This window comes from Bubalus bubalis, chromosome 11, assembly GCF_019923935.1.
Source record: "Bubalus bubalis isolate 160015118507 breed Murrah chromosome 11, NDDB_SH_1, whole genome shotgun sequence".
Classification (NCBI taxonomy): Eukaryota; Metazoa; Chordata; class Mammalia; order Artiodactyla; family Bovidae; genus Bubalus; species Bubalus bubalis.
The window spans coordinates 45,729,558-45,745,967 of NC_059167.1; the positions used below are offsets into that span (position 1 = coordinate 45,729,558).

At 45.4% G+C, this 16,410-nt stretch overlaps 1 long non-coding RNA gene across 1 annotated transcript; it reads right to left on the reverse strand.

The window, feature by feature from the left end:
• Positions 1-2,294: 2,294 nt before the first annotated feature.
• Positions 2,295-9,058, reverse strand: LOC102395800. Its single transcript, XR_328612.3, has 4 exons — positions 7,986-9,058; positions 6,664-6,984; positions 6,361-6,449; positions 2,295-3,070 (listed from the first exon to the last, which is right to left on the reverse strand). It is a non-coding gene; the product is annotated as an uncharacterized LOC102395800 (long non-coding RNA).
• Between the last annotated feature and the right edge of the window lie 7,352 nt (positions 9,059-16,410).

A 16,410-nucleotide genomic window follows, 5' to 3' on the forward strand; every position in this document is an offset into this window, starting at 1 on the left:
CTCCGAACGACAGGGTTATTGATAGCTTATATTAATGATGTTAATGATGGAAAAAGGAAAACAACGGCCCACCCGACTTAGAAACTTTTTAGCCGCTGAAACCCCGCAATAAAAACGGGAAGGGGGCAGGAATCGGGCTTAAGTGTAATAAGAAAATTATTTATGAAACCGGATAAATGACTTCAGAGCCTTGATGCATTTGAACCTAACGCTCTCGGCTCCTGGCGGCCCCGGCTCCAGCTGGGGAGACCGCGAAAACCCCAAGCAGCGGTGAGCTGGGGGCTGGGGGCGCTCCGCCAGCCTCGGCAGCCTCCGGTTTGCCGCCCACTTTCCCCTTCGTCCCCGCCGGGGGAGCCCTCTGGGGCGCCGGTCGCAGGCACTTTTGGAAGTGGGATGGGGCAGGCGCTAAGCTGGTTCTCATAGTCCTGGAGGGGACAGTGAGGAGGTCAGCTGGGCCCCGTAGCATGGACTTTGGCCCAATTTCTTCACTGGTTCTCTTGGCAGCTGCTCCCAGAGACTAGTCCAAGGTTTCGGGCTTGAGGAGGACACAAGGCTAACTCTACACTGCTCCCCCTCTCACCCAAGGCTCTTTGAATTCCCCAAATGCAAAAGGGTGGGTGGCTGGTGTCTGAAGGGTGTGTAACACTTAGAATGAAGATAAATTGCTCTAAACAGGGCAGGAAAACTGAGAAAGATGCCCACTCTCTTCCTACATGCCTTAGCGGGTTCTTTACCAGGCACGGGGTTAACTGGGCCTTGGCAGTGAGCGCCGGGCAAGCGAGGGATCTTTGAGGCTGGGTCTTCTGGGAGTGGGGAGCGGAATGAGCACGCAGGTTTGGGCTCCATCCTCCTGCAATCCTGCTTGGACGCCGCTCCCTCCCCCAGGCTGGCCCCAAATATTGACGCACTTTCCCTAGCCGGGGGCCGCTGAGTGACCGGGGCGGGAAGGGAAGAGGGGCGGGGAGCGATAGGTTAACTGCTGACCCCAGAGGACCGCGGCAAAGGTCAGAGCCCTAGGGTCACTCAAAGGCCCGAGGTTCCATCCCCCTCCGCAGGGCATAGAACCATCAAGTCCCCTTCCCTTAGCCAGGGTCCTAGGCCCTTGGAAATTGGTGGTGGGGGTGGAGTGGGGTGGTGGTGACCTCTGCCATTCACTGAGGGGGCGGGGGAGGGGAGGTGGCTGGGGGAGTTGGTGGATGGTACGGTTGCCAGTGGGTCCGTGGTCGGTGCTCCCTGAGTCCAGCCTTTTGGATTGGAGTGGGAGTTTCGGGGATTTTAATTTATGCTGGCGACTGTAATTTGTTCTGCATTTCAGGCGGGAGGAGAAACTACCCAGAGCTGTGGGAAAATTCCCACGTAGTCCACAGAGCAAACAATTCCCTCCGAGGGATGGGGTAATTTTGTTTTTTTTTTATTAGGTCTTTTTAAATCTGTTTTTCCTTCTTTTCCTTTCTTCCTCTCCTTCACCATCCTTTTTACTTCTCTTTCCCCCTTTTATTTCTATCTTACCCTCTTCGTCCCGTTTCATTTTCTTCTCCACCTCTTTTCATTTTTTTTCCCTTTCTTCCTTCCTCTCTCCAACTCATTCCTTTCTTCTCTGAAGCTTTCTCCCCTCATCCCCTCCCTCTTTCTCTTCCTTCTATAGCTAGGTGGAGGCCAGGCCCACCTCCCTGCACCTCAAGACTTTCACATGAAAGGTGCCAACACCATTTGGCATCAGCATCAAATATCACTTTGTTTTTGATAAAGGAAAGAACACCAGAATTCAGAGAAATCATCCATGCCTCTGAGCCCATTAGCAGGAACTTACATCCCTTGCCACTTCTCTACTGGGCTTGTCCGAGGTCGGCCAGCTCAGGGTCATGTCCCTTTCCTAAACTTGGGGCTGCTTCGAGAGTGCGCTTTCCTTGCTAATGCTTCTCACAATGCTGTCTGGGACCAATAACATCAAGATTTTGGGATTGTTGGTTTTATTTTTATTTATTTGATTTTATTTTGAAAAAAATTGCAGTGAAACTCTGAGGCCATAACTTCTAAAAGCACCAGCTGAGTCTTAAATCTATCCTAGTGCACCAGAGGTTGAAACCATTATCTTGATAACTAGACAAAAACCAAACTTCCTGCCACCCAGGCAGAACCCCATTTTAGCTATCTCGCTTCAAAGTCCACAATCAGCTACATGTTTCAGATAAGCACCTGCCCACTGGAGTGCAGTCTTAGAGCCACACCATCTACCAACAAACAGCTCTTCCTCAGAAAGGAAATAAAACAGACACTGCACAAAAATCACTTGATTCTGGAAAAATCAATATCAAGATTAGGTTTATTGTCTGCTTATATGATTAAAAATGACAAAGTGTTGCCTTTTATTTTCATAAAAAGACAGAAGACTGAACAAAATAATTTACTATTGAGTTCTTGTTTCATTTGCCTGGCAAAACCTGGAGGAGGCCGAAAAAGCAGTTAGGAGGTGCAGTGGCCCTTGCTGGGCATGGTGAACTTGCCATCGGAGGATGTGTGCTGCTGTGTGTGCAAGGAGAGTAGTTCCCTAATGTCCAGTTTGCCCTAACGCCAGGCCAGCTGGGTAGTTCTCCGTTCTTCCTCATTTCAAAGAAATGCTTGATCATCTGTCACTTGCCCTTACTTTCTTTAGCTCAAACCTGGGTTCCAGGTGTTTTTCCCCCCAAAATAACTATCAGGATCAGGCTGCTTCAGTGGCTGCACGACTCTGGCAGGGGCAGCACCAGGGCCTTGCTGGCTCCTTCAGCCTTGGCCTCCCAGATCCCTTTCCAGCCACTCTGGATCTTAGATCCTATGAAGCACTGCTCTGCCTCTGTGTGCATATGCGTGCGTGCGTGCATGTGTGTCCCCGACCCACTACTTGGCCCGATTCACGCTCCCTCTTTGGGGAGGCTCTCGGGGTTCCAGAGTCTGAGCTGCAATCAGGAAAATGGGGTTTTCGAAACCACTGTGGGCTGGATTCTCCAAGTGTTGCCGGCGGTGAGCGCATTCGAGGGACAAGACGGCTTTGGGCGCGCGCGCTGGTTACACCACTGCCGGGGTTATCTATCTACGTTAAAAACAAAAAGGAAAACAAAGAAAAAAAAAATCCACTGTATGAATCCCAGCTTAAATTCCCCTCCCCTATCTCGAAACCCCTAAAAACCCACTTAGAATCTACTCTCATCTCTAGGCTGCTGCTCTTGGGCAAGAGTCCCGCGTGCTCAGAGCATGCTCCCAACCCGTTACTACCTTGTTCTAGAACAAGAGTGGCTCCCAGACGCACAAGGTTCATGGAGCGCGGTGCCTGACAGAACAGTTTCACGCTCATTTAGCACCATTAGGAAAATACCTAGACGGTCCCTAAGAGCCCCAAATCCGCTTTCGGATTTGGAGTTGGAGCCGTTTGGCGGACCGCAAGCGCCGACTCATTTCTTAAATGCATTAATTTGCTCTCCGTTTGTTCTGGAACCTAGTGGAAAACCTGGTGGTTGTGGAAATGAAACCTAACCAAACCATCTCCTCTACCGAGTCCCCACGGGCATAGCTTCTCCAAGACCGTCCTGGCCTTCTCTTGGGGTGGAGGGCTTACGGTGTAGCGGCCGTGGATTACATGCTACTGGGAAATGTGACAAGCCCGGCTGGGCGCCGACGGCGGGCTAGCGATGGTCGGGCTCCGCTCGCTGTCAGGCTTGACGTCTCTCTCTTCACTGCCGGGGTCCCAGTTCAGCGCACCCTCGAATCGGAGCACTTTTCACGGAGACGCCCGAAGGGAGACCGAAAGGGCGCCTGGGTCCGGACAGGCTTATCTGAGGAAGCCACCTTGGGACGGGGGAAGGCAGCCTGAGGGTTGAGAACTCGCCTGGCGCCTGCTTGGGGCAGCTCTGGACTCCTTTCCGCTTGAAGGCAAATTCAGCCACTAGCTTCTCGGGAAACAAGTCTGGTCTCTCCTTTCCTCTCCCGGACCCTCTCTCCAGCCTCTTTTCTCTACCTTCCTCTCTCTTTAGCCATGAGTACTCCGAAGCTGCTAGCCCTAGGGTCAAAGGTCAGGCCTTCACTGGGGGATTGGGGGCGCAGGCGGCAGGGTTCGCCTTCTTCGTGCACTGGCGGGAAGCACGGGAGTAGCCTGGCCTGTCATTCGGGGCTGGACACCCATTGCCAACCAAAGAGAAAACAGACATTGAACTCAGAGTTCCCTCTTCCAGTACTTAGACCTCTTTGATGACAAGGAGAGTTGAAGGGGATGGTAGTTTAATTTAGAAAGTTGTATCCAGACCATAAAGTCACTCATCTGGATATTTTAGGAGTCATTTTTTTGGGGGAGGGAGTGGGTAATGATTTCGATAGGTGTCTACATTGGGGTGGTTTTGAGCACAGGACTGACCTTTTAAGAGCAGGCTTTTGTTGCATCATTTCCCTTGCCCTAACCCTGGTCAGAGTTGGAAAGAAGTTGCCAGAAGGGCTCTAGGAGAGGTTAACGAATGCCCAGCTCTCCAAGTAGACAGATCTGTTCCAAAGGGACCGACCTTTCGCATGAGTGGGGGCAAGGCAGGCAGAGTAAAAAGCAGATCTCTATGCACATTCACGTGGCTTCATGTAATGAACACATCTCCATCAATTTCTGGAGGCAGAAGGCTCAATTTACTTGGGTTTTAGCCGAGGAATGTTCTTAGCCTCAGCTCTGACTACAGAGGAGCCCAGTAGTTAGAATTCTCTCTCCAACGAAAGCGATGGTCAATAGAGTTCTCGGTATCAAATGAGCAATAATTTGCTGTGGCTACATGCTGGATAATGAAAGATGTTAGTGGGATCAATAAAAAATGAAAACACTTTTACTTACATCTTGAGTTACTGTTTTAAGCAAGCAAGAGGGATGCAACAAACCCAAAGCTAGGCTCAGATCCTCTGTAGACCCCCTCAGACTCACAAAGCTCTGTTACCACCGGAGTCTTTTTGCTGCCAGGACCTCTAACTTCCACCTTCTGTGCTCACAGGCAAGTGGGTTATTTATATCAAATTAACCCCTTGGAACCTGGTAATAGTTTAACTGTCAGGATTTTACATTTTTTTCCTTTTTTCTGCACCCCGAATTAATTTTAAATTGTTTTCCATCAGAACTAAACTGTTTGTGGTTTACGGAAAAAGTAGGAAAACATCCCAAATCTGATTTGTCCATTGAAATGCTTATAAATGTGCACTCGACAGACAAACCCAGGGGGGCCTGTGTTCTTCCATTGTGTATGAAGAAAACACAGGTAAAAGGATAGACTAAATTCCTTTCAATTTGTTATTTGTGGCCATGAAATCTGGAAAATTCAGACATTAAAATCGTTTTTGTCCAGACTAGTTAATGCCCTCATCTTAATTCATAATCATTTCTTCTGTTCAATGTGTTTTTAATTTGCATTGGGTTTATTTATACCTTCCAGGCAGCTTCTCTCACCATTCAATCCCAAACACTTAGGAACATATCTGTTCCTTAAGAAACCTATTGCAAAACCATCCATAAAGCATTTAATATATATATATTTAAGATACAAGACTGAAAAATATCCCAAGTGCTCTGCATAAAACAGGCTCAACGAAAAAGCTCGTTGTCAGACAGCTTCCAGCACCCGAACCGATATAAACAAAGAACATTGGGAAATGTGTGTTTGGTTGCTTCTGTGGATTTGAGAAGCCTATATTTTCTCACCATTAAAGGGTGCGGTGGGTGGGTGGGGAAAGACACGAATTTAGCCGCCGCTTTATGCTCTCTGACCAGAGGAGCTCGTTCTTCCATCGAGATAATGGTCAGTGCTGCAAGGACAGTGGCCTGAGATAATCCTGAGCAGGTTTGTGTTGGATTTGCAGAGACAACAAGCCACCTGGGAGATTTAGAAAGCGGGAACCAGCCTAGGGAAGTGTAGCCAAGTTCTAACTCGGGGTTTTCCCCAGGTCAGTGACCCTGGCTATCTCCATTTCTACGACTCGCATGGATGCAGGTGCAGTTCTGCCGCCGCATGCGGCTTCGCTGGAGAACCGCTCATAGACCGCAGACGCGCGCTCGCGTACCCTCCGCCACGCTTGGCACGCCCGGATATTTACACCCTATTTGGGAGGCCTCCTTCCCGCCCTCATTTGCTACTTTAAATTTGCCAGGAGGACCTGTTAGCGCCGAAGCTGGGTGGGCAAGGTGGGAGGGGGGCGCCCTCGCTCGGCTCCCTGACCGTGACGCGGCTTCTGCCCTCCGCCCTCGGTTCCCACCCTGTCTGCGTGGCTACAGGCTCAGCAGTGGACCAGCGACGCCGGGCCCCTGGAGCCCCTGCCCCGGCCTGTCCCCCACCCCCACCTCCGCACGCGCCTGTGAGAGAGGCTTACCCGGGTGGGCGAGTCGCGGCGCATTAGCGGATTTCATGGCAAGTTGCTTCTGTGACAAGTGATCAGGTTCACGTTTGAGGATTTGCCCCCTAGGAGGGAGGAAACGAGAGTCAATCTGCATAATTTCAAATGAGAAAGAAACCGGGAAACTGGGGAGCCTAACTTCTAGCCTCCTAATTCCCCCCTCCCCGGGATCCTATAAGCCCCCCACCCCCCACCCTGGAAACTGTAAGTACCCTCCGCTCCCGCCCCCGCACCAGTGCACAGTAAGAAAAAGTGATCCGCACAAGTCGCAGGTGATACCTTTTATTGCGCTCATTTTAAAGACAGGGACGGGATGGCTCCCTCCATGAAGCCTTTCTCGGTAGCTCGGCCCCGGGGAGGTGGGTCAGCCAGGCCGCTTCAGGACCCCTCAGATTCCTGAAAGGTCGCGAGGTGAGGGGTGCGGAAAAGAGCGACCTCGGGCTTCGTGCCAAACGGCCCCCTTCAGCGCCCCGGTCTGAGCTAGGCGCACAAACCCAAATTCCCTCCAGCGCCTTCGGCTCCATCTTAAGTCCAGGCAAAGATCAATTCTCCCTCTCTCTCGCACGCACACATTTGCAGCCATAAATAAACAGCTCCCAGCTAAATCAGGAACCCGAGAAGAGAAAGAGAGAAAAAAGAAGAGAAGGATGAGATCCAAAGCTCGGGTCTCGCTTCTCCAGAGCGCTTTTTGGTTCGGCTAGCCTTGCATTTGGGGTTGCAACTTGCATTTGAATAGCTGCCTGGGCTTGTTATGGACCCGGGAAAGCTCTGAAAGGGAATCACTATGCAAATTGTCCCAGTTACAATCGAAAGGTTCGATCTCCAGGAGCTGCCTGACGGAAGTTGATGTCAGCTATCTGTGCATTAGGGTTGCATTACCGCCTTCGCCGGCCTCCTCAACACCCCCGCTCGCGCCTGCCGGGGAGGCTTTTTTTTTTTTTTTTTTTTGCTTATGCGTATATTTTCCCTCAGTAATTAAAAATAAAAAAAGAAAGGGAAAAAAAGGGGGGAGGGGGCCTAAGGTGGCGATGTAGTTGGCTCGGGCCTGGGAGGCCCACGGGCAGAGGGGAAGAGGTGAGGTGCAGGGGGGGAGGGGGGCGGTGGAGGTAGTACTTTTGCAGCAGGTGTTGATGGTGCGTTTGAAATCAAACATTTAGAAACGGTTTTTTAGCGTTTTGCAGGCCTAGGCGGCGGCAAGGAGGTGGGAGCGGCTATGTCTGTCTCCGCCCGCCTGCTTGATCCTACAATGCCGGCTGCAGATCAATACCTGCTCACTGTAATCCCAGTAATTGTAGGGCTCGCAGCTTTTATTTTAAAGAAATAGGACACTAGGGCGCGGACGAGCGGCTGAGGCAGCGCTGCTGGACGCTGGTGCCTCCAGGCGCCTTTTGGGGCTCCCATCTATTACCCTAGAGCCCTGACAGCTCCTTGCAATGGGGTAGTTTTGGGGCATCAGCGCTAGGACATCAGCGTGGCTCGCGTGGCCTCCGGCCGAGAATGGCGCTCGCCCGAAGGCACTCTTGGTGACTCAGGGCAGGCCGCGTGCGGTATGGGATCGGTATTTTCCGGGCCTTTTCGTCGGCTCAGGAGGGTGGACCCACCTGGGGATGGGCATCTTGGGCTTGGACGCTGGCCTGTTTGCCTTAGGCCGCACGGGCTCCAGACCTCGACGCTTGGGGCCCGCGGTTGTTGGAATACGGGCCTTCGACACTGAGGCGAGACGTTTTGTCCCTTCTCGGCTGCCTTCCGGGGCCCGAGGCCTAGATAGGGCCTGCACTGTTTGGGTCGCTCGGCCTGGGAGGCTGGTTAGGGCGCTAGGAACCGGCTATTTGCCCGTGCGACCACTTAGGCGCTTGTTTCCTCAGGGGGCGCGGGGCCACGCCTTTGGCCGAGACCCACCAAGCCCGCCGCTCCCGCGGGCCTCCTGCTGCCTCTGCTGCCCGCCCCTTGTTGGCAGGGCCGGGGCAGGACCGCTGGGGCCTGGGGCCGCAGCCCCTGCGCGGCTGGCAGCCCGCAGCTTCTGGCGCCCCCGAAGATGACCATCTGTCATTCAATTAAGGTTTCAGGGCAGCTGATGGGGGAGCCAGGGTCAGCGACCTCAGGACAAAACGGCCTGCTGCCTCGGATAGGAGAAGTTCAAATGTTAAATGCAGAACATTGTGCCCACTCCTAGGCCCGGCCCCTACCCGGCCTCAGGTCCGGCCGGTGGACAGCAGCGGGGTGAAGGGCAGCGGTCATTAGCACTTAGATTTCAGCTCTGGGCAGGGCTCCTTCTGTTGGGTCATTTTGACCAGAGAACCTTTAACCCTTTCACGCCAGCCCACCCTCTAGGGAAGGCCAGCTTGTCTGATGGAGGAAAGAAAGAGGGTGATCAGATGCACCCATATAAAGAGGGGTCACATTATATTTCGGGTCACTTCTTAATTGGAGAAGAAGACCTACAAGACAGAAGGAAAACAGTTCATTATAACCAAAACAAACTATGAGGTCTTGATAGTTTCATTTTCTAATTTTTAGTTTTGGGGGAGAAGTGCATTCATCAGGTATGATCAGGGAACTAACTACTGGGTCAGTATGGGGAGAATGGATTTGTTAAAAAAAAGTTCCAAACTTTCCACCCATATTTAACTGTATTTACCCAAACGTGTGTGAGTGGTGATGAGCTTAAGCCAGCCACACACAACTTCATTTAAATGTTGGTGATGAAGTCTCCACTGCAGCCAGCCTCATCTTCAGTTGAAAATAGATTGGACAGTTGGTCTTTCCCTTTGGGGACTTTCTCATAATAAAATGAGATTAAAAATAATTTTAATTGAATGGAATTCATAAAAGACATTAATTAGGCATTCACAGGCTATGGGCATTTAGGTGTTAATATTCCTGGCTTCCCTACACAGACAGAAGGAGAAGCAGCCACATACTTAGCAGTTTTCAATGGAAGATCCAACTATTCCTCTCAATTATTAACCATGAAGCCTGAAAACTATTCTATTAGCAAGATATCATTTAAAGGCTTGGAAAACTAGGTCTTTCAGCAGGCTAGTTGGTAATAAAGGAAGGAATTGGGGCTTCTGGCTTCCAGCCCCACTTCTCAATATCAAACTTAGCCTTTACTTTTTGGAAGTAACTATCAAGAAATCAATGAATCAATCAGACATTCAGCATGGAAGCACCTTAGCAAATTTTTCATTGGATAACAATGAATAATACATGGCCCTCCAGTATATTGACTGTGGTAAATGGTCTTTAAGATAAGGTGCTGCAACAAGTACCTTTAAATAAAATCAAAATAAAAAGTTTACCACAATCATAATAAATTGTTCAGTCATCCTCCTATTGACTCACATAGCATCTTTCTTCAGGGGCATTTGGAGTTATTTTTTCCCCCTTACAAACAGACCAGAACAAATTGATGAATTGAGCTTTCACTATGCTAATTTAGACATTATAAATATTTAATTAACATCCCTAATAGCCAGTCATAGAGGGCCCGGCTCTACTTTACACTATTCTTAATCTAAAGTAAATGCTTTTCCCATTAATAGCCTGATGCCATATTAGCAGCTTCCTCGGTAAAAGGGCCCCACTTAGACTAAAAGGAGGCAGCATTGAGTAGTCTGCATTAGATAGGGGTTTATTCTTGTTTGTAAAGAATCCAGGGAATGGTATCAACTCTCTACAAATTCCACCTTTCCCAGTTCTTGCTTAGACTATTCTAATAGGGACAACCTTGCAATTTTACTTTTCTAGACAAGGTAATATTTTGAGTTTTTACTAAAATAAAAATGAATTTATTTTAGTAAGATTTATATTAAAAAGTGAATCATAGGTAGTGGATGACAAATTGCCAACTGTAGAATTACTAGTCTTTTCAATAGAGTGGGGCAGGGAAAAGAATTCTGTACTAGCAGTCTTGTAACGCTCACTAGTGATGGGACCCTTGGGCAAGGCATTTAACCACTCTGAGCCTTAGTTTTCCCTTTTAATAAGTCACATAGTGCCTATGCCACAAGGTTACTTTAATGATTAAATGGGAGAATATATGTGAAATTACTTGGCATATAGTTCAGTTCAGTTCAGTTGCTCAGTCATGTCTGACTCTTTGCGACCCCATGAATCGCAGCACACCAGGCCTCCCTGTCCATCACCAACTCCCGGAGTTCACTCAGACTCACATCCATCGAGTCAGTGATGCCATCCAGCCATCTCATCCTCTGTCATCCCCTTCTCCTCCTGCCCCCAATCTTTCCCAGCATCAGGGTCTTTTCCAATGAGTCAACTCTTCGCATGAGGTGGCCAAAGTACTGGAGTTTCAGCTTTAGCATCATTCCTTCCAAAGAAATCCCAGGGCTGATCTCCTTCAGAATGGACTGGTTGGATCTCCTTGCAGTCCAAGGGACTCTCAAGAGTTTTCTCCAACACCACAGTTCAAAAGCATCAATAGATACTCAATATTGGGTTAATTCCTAAATGACTCCCAAATATTCATTAACCTTTCTCTCCCCTTATGTTTATTCTTGTCTTCTGTAAACTATTTTCTTATCATAATCTAACATTATCTTTGCAAATGTAGTTTGTCTCATCAATTCTTGGATCTAGTTTCTGTAACGTGAAGTGGGGGAAAACTGGGAGGCTTAAACTCTGACCAGGACACAATTTAAGAACAGATACTAGAATTTAGACTTTTTAAAGCTCTGAGTCATAAACTCTGATCACTGAAATGTCCTTACACAATAGTCCTTGTGTGGTTTAGATAGATTCTAGAAGTAGCATTATATTTCCCAGGGGGTAGGAATCAGGCCAGAACTGAGAGTTCAAGAAATTAGAAACTCTCCAGGCTGATCTAACTCTGGGACTAAAATCTGCAGGTGCCAAATATTAGAGTAAAGAGCTAAAGAAAGAAAGTTTCACGACCCAGAGGGATGGAATGGGGAGGGAGGAGGGAGGAGGGTTCAGGATGGGGAACACATGTATACCTGTGGCGGATTCATTTTGATATTTGGCAAAACTAATACAATTATGTAAAGTTTAAAAATAAAATTAAATTAAAAAAAATAAAAAAAAAGAAAGTTTCAGACACAATTTAAATTTAAAACATTAAAAAGATAAGCCATCTTATTCTAAGAGTATTTCTCAAAGAATGTGAAGAAAAACCAAAGTGACCTGTTGGACATTGCTGGTTACAGAGACAATATAAACCCTGAATTATTCTTATTTCCTAGAACAAAATAAATACTGCTGAATGTAATATAGGCATTTATATTGATAAAATAGATATTTAGTCTGCTAAGTTGCGTCAGTCGTGTCCGACTCTGTGCAACCCCATAGACGGCAGCCCACCAGGCTCCCCCGTCCCTGGGATTCTCCAGGCAAGAACACTGGAATGGGTTGCTATTTCCTTCTCCAATGCATGAAAGTAAAAAGTGAAAGTGAAGTCGCTCAGTCGTGTCCGACTCCTAGCAACCCCAGGGACTGCAGCCTACAAGGCTCCTCCGTCCATGGGATTTTCCAGGCAAGAGTACTGGAGTGGGGTGCCATTGCCTTCTCCCATATTTAGTCTAGATAGAGTAAATATCCTAGTAAAATCACATCATTTGGATTTTTGGTATAACTCAGATTTTCCTTTTTATTTTTGGTTAGCAGTGGAAAATCCCAGATAGAAAGCTCAATGGGAAAGGGGCAAGGCATTGGCTGGGATGACTTCTCAAGGAAAAGACAGTAGTCAGGAGGTATAGGTAGGTAGACAGCAGAGTCTGAAATTGGAGAGCTTTTTTCTCTTCCTTTTGCTGCTCTTTCTCCTCTCTCTAGAGGTCTTTCCTACTGCTGCCCACCCAACCTCACTTTCTCTTTCTGCTCTGTGATAATCCATTAAATAGAAGGGGAAATACTTTTTATTGTCCCTTCCACTAGACGTTTTGTCGGGCTTCCCTGGTGGCTCAGTAATAAAGAATCTGCCTGCCAATGCAGGAAATGTAGGTTCCATTCTTGGGTTGGGAACATCCCCTGAATAACCTGTGGCAGCATGAGAAGATGGGGGTTAGGAAGGCCAGTATAAAAATGACAAAACAGAAAAGCAAACCAAAACTAGTACTCATACTCTTGGTATACATAAAGCCCTAATTCATTAAATGATTTTCCAAATCTCCATTTTTCTGACTTAACCAGAGAGAAATCGCAGTATAAAATTTTATCTGAGGAGAATGTATAATTTTTTTTCTGTTTACTATTACTTTTGGTTAATTTCCCCTTCTATTACAATAAGTACCCCTTAGCCTTGCCTTTGAATCTTTTTGCTCTCGACTGAATTTGATTCGTATGTTTTGGGCAGACAACCATTGCCCCACAACAGGAAGCTTGTCTTTAGGGCAGTGTGAACTGGTCATATTAAAATGAAACACAAAGCAATTCAAAAAGCTTTGAAACATAAAGTGGATCTTTACTATCTGTCTTCTTGAAAGTGTCTTAAAATTTGAACCACCCTTTTTTACTTAGCTCTTAATAGGCAAAACTTCCTAAATTTCATATCTTTAGATATCTCTTTATTTTTCCCCAGAATTTCCCCCTTTTTTTCCTCAGCAGTAAATCTCCTAGATTGTTGGGTGTAGCAATGTGCCCAAATGTGCAGCTGAATCTCCCCCTCTCTCTTGCAGTCAAGGAGAGTGGTCCATGAGTGGTAAGCGTGTATCACATGGTGAGACTTCCAGGAAATCAGCTGGAATCTGTGACCGTGACCTTGGTCCTTGCCCTTCTCTTTTTCCTGATGCCTGGATCATAGACTTGATGGTTGGACCTGCAGTGATCATCTTGCAATAATGAGGCAAGTTTGAGGATAAAAGTTATATGTTAAAGGTGGCATGGCAGAAATATAGAAGCCTGGTTCCTGATGATCATTCTAACTTTAGGTTTTCCTTTTGAGAGAGGCCTTTATCATATTTAAGTCAAGGTTATTTCAGAGATGTTACTGGCAGCTGAATGTATTTCTATGTGATATTACCTTCACAGACTTTGAAAGCAAATTCTAAAATCTGGTAGTCTTGGCAGGGATATATTGACATTATTAATCAATCAAAAGAATATAATATATCTTAATTTAATTTGGCAGTCTGTAACTTATCATGTTCTGTTGGTTATTTCCTTGTGTTGTTGCATACAGGTACATTTTGGTTTCTTGTTACTTCTCCTAATGCTAGATTTTATTGTATGTTCTTTCTTTCATATGCCCTCTTTTATCTCTGTTTCTTATATAAAATGTATTTGGTTTAAGATTTTTATAATATTTTCTTATATTTCTTAAACCAAACATTCATTATTGGTAAGCTGCAAGCTTCCAATTACTTTATTAGTTCTTCAGTGATGTCTGAATATTTACATTTTGAAATATTTACTCTTAAATGATAAATTGCTTTATTTCTTCTTTATATCATTATTGGGACCTTATGAAATATGTGCATTAGCAGGTTATAGTAGTAATTAATTTTACTTTAGAGAGTAAAGGAAACATACCAAAATATTTCTTAATCAAGCAGGTTTGGGGTATGATTGGATTGGGGAGATAATGGGGAGACCCAGACCTATGCTATACAAAATGCCTGTTTACCCTGGCTGACATGGGCTATCCCTGAGGCAGGCCTGCATCCAGGTGGTGCTTAAAGTGATGGAGACTATTATCCACTTACTGAAAATATAAAACATTGGTTAGTGGGGGGCTGTCCCAAATGACTTTGTCTTCAAGCCATGTAATTAAGGGTTTCTCTTATGTTTGAGTTTGATATCTATTCCTCTTGTGCTTGAATTTCATCTATTCCTGACTTCTTTGAAACTTATTATTTTTTTTGTTATGATATATTCTCTTCTATTTGGATTTATTGACATAAATAGCAAAATCCCCCAGAAACTCGTGTTCACGTGCCTTTTTCTATCGCTGTTTTTATTTCAGCGCTGGAGCATTTGGCTTCAAACCACTGACTTTTGTTCTTATTTCTGAGCCAGGTGCCCAGCCGTACATTACAATGGCCAGTGTCTTATGGCTCACTGGATCTAAAATTTCTAGAACAAAATATTAATACATGAAAATGCTGAATCTCTTCCTTAAAATGTATGTTTCTTCCCCTTTGTGTTTTAGAAATTCATAGCTTATAGTCACTGAAAATGGAAACAGAATAACAATAGAGTTAATCATATAAGAAAAAAGAGAGCAATAAACAATTTGAAATAGAAATTCTACTTTAAGTAAAAAATAAAACGAAGCTATGATACTTGTTAAATTTCTGTTATAAAATCTATCATTTTCATTTGGACCAAAAGTAAAATTTCAGCAACTTCTGTGGATTATAAAGCAGGAATCTAACAGACCCTAGGTTCTTAGGGGACTGGAATGAGGAGGGGACTCTACTGGTGGATTGCTGGGTTTTTATTCCCACTCAAACCACAGTAGCTCTATTTTATAAAATACTTTGGGTATGAATTAGTTTGGGTAAAGAATTTATTTACAAAAGCAATAAGAAAGCATTATTTAGTATTGTACCTCAAATAGGCATACATAATTAGTATTTTCAGCACCTCTGGGTAATTTAGTTCTTCTCATTCTTAGTGATTACTAACAAATGAGCAAATACAATAAAAATTCTCTTCTAAAATTAATTTTATCATTCAAATAAGAATAAATCTTAAAATATATTGATAAAAATATCCCACTTGTTTTATGAGTTTTTATTTTGTTTTGAAATGTCAAAGATCACTAACTAGATTTTTGACTTAAGAAAATTAATGATAGTCCCTTATTAACATGGGTGGTTTATGTATTTCAAGACTTTCTTTTGCCATAATGACAATACAAATGCAATTTTGCTCTATGGAGACAATCCAAATTGTAATAATAACACAATTTTCAGAGGGAGAATGATGCAGATGTTTAAAAATGGTTCTTTAAAAATAAATGTAAGCAATATAACATTATAGTTCTTAAGACTTTTGTAATATAGGGCATATATTTGATGCTGACTTAATATTACTCTGAAGGATGAATTGTAGTCTGAAGTTCCATTAAGATTTAATTTACATTTAAGTTGAGGTAGTTATGACTACTTCATGTATCATGACTTTTTCTGCATGTTTCAGTTTTCTAGTTGTCAAAGGAGAGCAATGGTATCTGCCTACTTGTTTTGAATTTTATTCCTGATGCACAAATAAAGCTATGCAAATGTTAGATTTTTAAAAAGGATAATTATTTATTTTAGTTTGTGATACAGATAGTATTTACCTTCCTTCTGCTGACTCCAAGAAAGTTGACATATGTGCGCATGCTAAGTCACTTCAGTGGTGTCCAACTCTTTGTGACCCCATGAACTGTAGCTCTCCAGGCGCCTCTGTCCATGGGATTCTCCAGGCAAGAATACTGGAGTGGGTTATCATGCCCTCCTCCAGGGGATCTTTCTGACCCACGTCTCTTATATCTCCTGCATTGGCAGACCGGTTCTTTATACCACTAGCACCGCCTGGGAAGCCCAAAAGTTGACATTCAGTTCAGTTCAGTTCAGTCACTCAGTCGTGTCCGACTCTTTGTGACCCCATGAATCGCAGCACGCCAAGCCTCCCTGTCCATCACCAACTCCCGGAGTTCACTCAGACTCACATCCATCGAGTCAGTGATGCCATCCAGCCATCTCATCCTCTGTCGTCCCCTTCTCCTCCTGCCCCCAATCTTTCCCAGCATCAGGGTCTTTTCTAATGAGTCACCTCTTCACATGAGATGGCCAAAGTACTGGAGTTTCAGCTTTAGCATCATTCCTTCCAAAGAAATCCCAGGGCTGATCTCCTTCAGAATGGACTGGTTGGATCTCCTTGCAGTCCAAGGGACTCTCAAGAGTTTTCTCCAACACCACAGTTCAAAAGCATCAATTTTCAATGCTCAGTCTTCTTCACAGTCCAACTCTTACATCCATACATGACCACTGGAAAAACCATAGCCTTGACTAGACGAACCTTTGTTGGCAAAGTAATGTCTCTGCTTTTGAATATGCTATCTAG